Below are 6498 nucleotides of genomic sequence, written 5' to 3' on the forward strand. Positions count from 1 at the left end.
GCATATTCGAGGCATGAAAAGTGGTGAAAGTTTTCTCCAACATATCATGATCAGTAATATTATCACCACATAGTTTCAATTGAGAAATAATTCTAAACATAGCAGAATTATACTCACTGATAGATTTAAAACCTTGTAGCCTTAGATGAGTCCAATCATAACGTGCCTGTGGAAGAACGACCATCTTCAGGTGGTCATATTTATCTTTCAAATTATTCCACAGTATGACTGGATCTTTAATAGTGAGATATTTCATTTTCAAGCCTTCATCAAGGTGATGGTGTAGGAATATCATTGCTTTGGCACAATCTTGGTTTGATGCTTGATTTTTGTCCTTGACGGTGTCTGCCAGACCCATCGCATCAAGATGAATTTCAGCATCAAGCACCCAAGACATGTAGCTTTTGCCCAATATATCCAGGGCTACAAATTCAAGTTTAGAAAGATTTGACATTATTTAGAAAAAGAAAGTTCGTACCTCTGATACTTTCAAAGTATTTGCTCGAGATGGCGGAGTCTCATGCTGATAACGTGTTATAAAATAAAGACTGTAAAGTAAAGACAAGTATAGAGAGAAACTTATATATTATTCAAACTTCAAACTTATGTACATAATTGTCACGACCTGAAATCCCCCACCGTCGGGACCGTGATGGCGCCTAACATTTCACTTGCTAGGCAAGCCGACGTTAAAGTATTATGAAGTCAACTCTTATACATTGCAATAATTAACAATAATTAAGCTATAACGAGTGCGGAATATTATAACAACTTCATCATTTACCACTTCCCGGATCTGGTGTCACAATTCACGAGCATTCTAGAATTTACTACAAGTAATAGTCTGAAAAAAATACAACTATTTGAATGAAAGAAACAGTTAAACAGAAAAGATAGACGGGGACTTCAAGGTCTGTGAACGCCGACAGATCTACCTTGGGTCTCCGGATAGCAGGACCAACAACTAAACTCTCGATCAACCCGAGTCGGTACCAAAATCTGCATAGAAAGTGCAGAGTGCAGTATCAGTACAACCGACCCCATATATTAGTAAGTGTCGAGCCTAACCTCGACGAAGTAGTGACGAGGCTAAGATAAGACACCTATAATCAAACCTGTACAATATAACAATGTATATACAACTAACAGTAAAGAACTAAACAAGTAATATTGGGAGGGGGAAACATGTTGAGGGGTAATACGAGGTAAAGAGCTACAGCAGAAGGATAACTTGAACAGTAGATACACTATGAACCAAGAAGAACCAATGAACACAGCATAGGAAAAGTGCATGGCATCACCCTTCGTACTTTTACTCTCATCCTCACAATGAAATTTATAGAAACGACACAGTATTACCCTTTGTGCATTAACTCTCATAACATGGCACGACATCATCCTTCGTTCATTACACTCACAATATGGTACGACATCCCCCTTCGTGCATTAAACTCACAATATGGCACGACATCACCCTTCGTGCATTAACACTCTCAACCTCACATAAAGTCAATAGAAATGGCACGGCATCAACCTTCGTACATTAACACTCTCCCTCACCAAAACAATGAACAATAATAACAGGGAGATAAAAGCAATAAGATCAGATCTTACTTCAATATTTGGTTCCACAATACCAACCTCAACTCGAATCAACACTCAATCAATACCAAAGTCCGTAAACATGATCAACATCACAATTAACTCGCCTAAGCATGAATAATATGATCAAGGAAAGCAACAATTACAAGAATAAGACCCACCCGCATGCTATAACCCGACAACAACGCATAGGTACTCATCACCTCACCTATACGTGGTACCCAACATCTAAACACGTAGCAAATAGAAAAATAAGTATTAATCCCTCAAGCCAAGGTTAACCACGACACTTACCTCGCTCCAACGGCCAAACTCAAAGCTCAATCACAGCTTTTCCTTTCCCACAAGCCTCTGAATCGATAGAATCTAGAAAATTACCAACCAAACAATTCAATTTAAGCCTAGGAACTGCCCACGATTGTAAAGAATTCAATTTAGGCCATGTTTTTGAAAAAGTCAACACCCGGGCTCGCTTGGTCCAAACCCAAAATTCGGACAAAAATCCGATTACCCATTCACCCAGGAGCCTGGTTATATAATTGATTTTGAAATCCAACCTCAATTTGAGGTCTAAATCCCCAATTTATCAAATCCCTAGTTTCTACCCAAAACCCCCCAATTCCACCATGAAAACCTTAGATTTTTAGGTTAAAATATTAGGAAAAGTAGTGAAAGATTGAAAGAAATTAGTTTAAGATCACTTATTAATGATTTGGGGAAGATTCTTTGGAAAATGGCCTCTTGTGCTTCTAGGTTTGAAATTGAGAAATGAATCAAAAATCCCGTCTATGTCCTATTTCATCAGCTGCAGATGTCGTATTTGTGACCTGGGCTTCGCAAATGTGAAGCCCGCAAATGCGAAGTCCTTCACACCTCTGCTGTCTTCGCAATTGCGAAGCATTGTTCGCAAATGCGAACTCTGGATCACCGTAAATGCGACACTATCGTCGCAAATGCGAAGGATGCTTTCCCCAGACCCACTTCGTAAATGCGAAGGTTATTTTGCAAATGCGAACCCCTCAGAGGTCGCAAATGTGATGCCTGATCTCGCAAATGCGAGATCAGAGGTCTGCAACAAGATCAGTTACACCAGCAAATTTCACCAAGTCCAAATTCACTCTGAAGCCTATCTGAAACTCACCGGAGCCCTCGGGATTCTAAACCAAAAGTGCACACTAGTCTAAGAACATCATAGAAACTTGATCGCGCGATCAAATCACCAAAATAACATCTAGAACTACGAATTGAACACCAAATCAAGTGAGATTTTTCAAGAAAGCTTTGAAATTTCTATTTTCACAACCAGCCATCCGAATCATATCACACCAACTCCGTATCTCACCAAATTTCACAGACAAGTCATAAATGTGGTATTGGACCTATACCGGGTTTCAGAATCAAAATACGCACCCGTTATCTAAAAACTCAAACTTTGGTCAAACATTTGAAATTCAATAAGCCTTTAACTTTCAAATTTCGACAAAGTCCGATATCTGCGGGTAGGGACTTCCGAATTCGATTCCGAACACACCCCAAGTCCCAAATTACGGTACGGACCCACCGGGACCGTCAAAATATAAATTCGGGTCCGTTTACCAAAAATATTGAACGAAGTCAACTCAAATAAAGTTTTTAGGAAATATTCCTTATATTTATCAGTTTTGTTTTAACATAACTGTGCACGCAAATCGAGGAAGGCTAAATTATGATTTTTTAGGCTTCAATCACAAAATTAGATTTCAAAACATGAGATGACCTATCGGGTCATCACATTATCCACCTCTAAAATAACCGTTCGTCCTCGAACGGACATAGAAAAGTACCTGAACTGGCGAATAGGTGGGGATATCTACTCCGCATGTCTGACTCGGACTCCCAAGTAGCTTCCTTGACGGGCTGACCTCTCCACTATACTCGGACTGAAGGATAAATCTTCGACCTCAACTAATGAACCTGTCGGGCTAGAATGGCCACCGACTCCTCCTCATAAGTCAAATCCTTGTCCAACTGGACAGAGCTGAAATCTAGCACATGGGACGGATCACTGTGATACTTCCGTAGCATGGACACATGGAACACTGGATGAACTGTTGATAACCCCGGTGGCAATGCAAGCCTGTAAGCCACCTCTCCCACTCTCTCCAGAATCTCAAAAGGTCTGATTCACCTAGGGCTCAACTTGCTCTTCTTTCCGAACCTCATTACACCCTTCATGGGTGATACCCGAAGCAACACTCTCTCCCCGACCATGAATGAAACATCACGAACTCTGCGGTCGGCATAACTCTTCTGCCTGTACTGGGCTGTGTGAAGTCGATCCTCAATAATCTTGACCTTATCCAACCTTATCCAAGGCATCATGTACTAGGTCTGTACCCAACAATCGAGCCTCCCTCGGCTCGAACCACCCAACTGGCGACCGACATCGCCTACCGTATAATGCCTCATAGGGAGCCATCTGAATGCTCGACTGGTAGCTGTTATTGTAGGCGAACTCTGCAAGGGGCAAGAACTGATCCCACGATCCTCCGAAGTCTATAACACATGCGCGGAGCATATCCTCCAAGATCTTAATAGTGCGCTCGGACTGTCCGTCCGTCTGAGGATGAAACGATGTGCTCAACTCAACCCGCGTGCCCAACTCAAGTTGTACTGCCCTCCAGAAGTGCGAGGTGAACCGCGTACCTCGATCAAAAATGATAGACACGAGCATATCGTGAAGACAGACGATATCATGGATGTAAATCTCTGCCAACCGCTCCGAAGAATAGGTAACTGTCACATGAATGAAATGCGCTGACTTAGTCAGCCTGTCCACAATGACCCACACGTCATCGAACTTCCTCTTAGTCCGTGGGAGTCCAATAACGAAATCCATAGTGATACGCTCCCACTTCTACTCAGGAATCTCTATCTGCTGAAGCAAACCACAAGGTCTCTGATGCTCATACTTTACTTGCTTACAATTTAGACACTGAGCTACATAAGTAACTATATCCTTCTTCATCCTCCTCCACCAATAATGTTGTCGCAAGTCCTGATACATCTTGGCGGTGCCCAGATGAATAGAATACCGAGAACTGTGAGCCTCCTCAAAAATCAACTCACGAAGTCAATCTACATTAGGCACACAAACACAAACCTGCATCCTCAAGACTCTGTCATCTCCGACAGTAACCTGCTTGGCACCACCGTGCCGCACTATGTCCCTAAGGACTAACAAATGAGGGTCGTCAAACTACCGATCTCTGATACACTCAAACAAAGAAGACCGAGCGACTGTACAAGCTAGAACACGGTTGGGCTCTGAAATATCCAACCTCACAAACTGGTTGGCTAAAGTCCAAACATCTGAGGCAAACGGCCTCTCACCGACTGGAATAAATGCAAGGCTGCCCATACTCGTCGCCTTTCTACTCAATGCGTTGGCCACCACATTGGAGTTCCCGGGGTGGTATAAAATAGTGATATCATAGTCTTTCAATAGCTCCAACCACCTCCTCTACCTCAAATTGAGATCCGTTTGCTTGAACAAATACTGAAGGCTTCGATGATCTGTGAAAACCTCACACGACACACCGTAAATATAGTGCCTCCAAATCTTCAGCGCATGAACTATGGCTGCCAACTCTAAGTCATGGACAGGGTAATTCTTCTCTTGAACCTTCAACTGCCGCGATGTGTATACGATCACCCTGCCCTCCTGCATCAATACTACATCGAGCCCTACACGGGATGCATCACAATATATTGTATAAGATCTTAAACCTGTGGGCAACACCAACACCAGCGTTGTAGTCAAAGCAGTCTTGAGCTTCTGAAAGCTCGCCTCACACTCGTCTGACCATCTGAACGGGGCACCCTTCTGGGTTAACCTGGTCAACGGGGTTGCTATAGATGAAAAACCCTCCACAAATAGACGGTAATAGCCCGCCAAACCCAAGAAACTCCTGATCTCCATAGCTGAAGTGGGTCTAGGCCAGTTCTGAACTGCCTCAATCTTCTTAGGATCTACCTGAATGCCCTCTGCTGATACAACGTGCCTCAAGAAAGCGACCGAATCCAACCAAAACTCGCACTTTAAGAATTTAGCATACAACTAGCTGGCTCTTAGAGTCTGAAGTACAATCCTAAGATGTTGCTCATGCTCCTCTCGGTTGCAGGAGTAGATCAAGATATCATCAATAAACACGATCACAAAGGAGTCCAAATAAGGCTTGCACACTCGGTTCATCAAATTCATGAATGTTGCTAGGGCATTTGTCAACCCAAAGGACATTATCAGAAACTCATAATGCCCATAAAGAGTTTGAAGAGCTGTCTTAGAGACATCGGATACCCTAATCCTCAACTGATGGTAGTCAGATCTCAAATCAATCTTTGAAAACACTTGGCACCCTGAAGATGATCAAATAGATCGTCAATCCTCGGTAATGGATACTTGTTCTTGATGGTGACTTTGTTCAACTGCCGATAATCTATGCACATCCTCATCGATCCATCCTTTTTCTTCACAAACAACAGGGGTGCACCCCAGGGCGAGACACTAGGTCTAATAAAGCCCTTATCAAGCAAATATTGCAAATGTTCCTTCAATTCTTTCAACTCTGGCGGGGCCATACGGTATGGCGGAATGAAAAAGAGCTAAGTGCCTGGAGCCAAATCAATACAGAAATCAATATCCCTGTCGAGTGGCATCCCCGGCAGGTCTGCAGGAAATACCTCTGGAAACTCACGAACAACTGGTATTGAATCCATGGAAGGAACCTCCATACTAGAATCACGGACATAAGCCAAATAAGCTAGACACCCCTTCTCGACTATACGTCGAGCCTTCATATAAGAGATAACCCTACTGGTAGAATGGCCATGAGTCCCTCTCCACTCTAATCGAGG

Source organism: Nicotiana tomentosiformis, chromosome 6, assembly GCF_000390325.3.
Source record: "Nicotiana tomentosiformis chromosome 6, ASM39032v3, whole genome shotgun sequence".
In the NCBI taxonomy this organism is placed as follows: domain Eukaryota; kingdom Viridiplantae; phylum Streptophyta; class Magnoliopsida; order Solanales; family Solanaceae; genus Nicotiana; species Nicotiana tomentosiformis.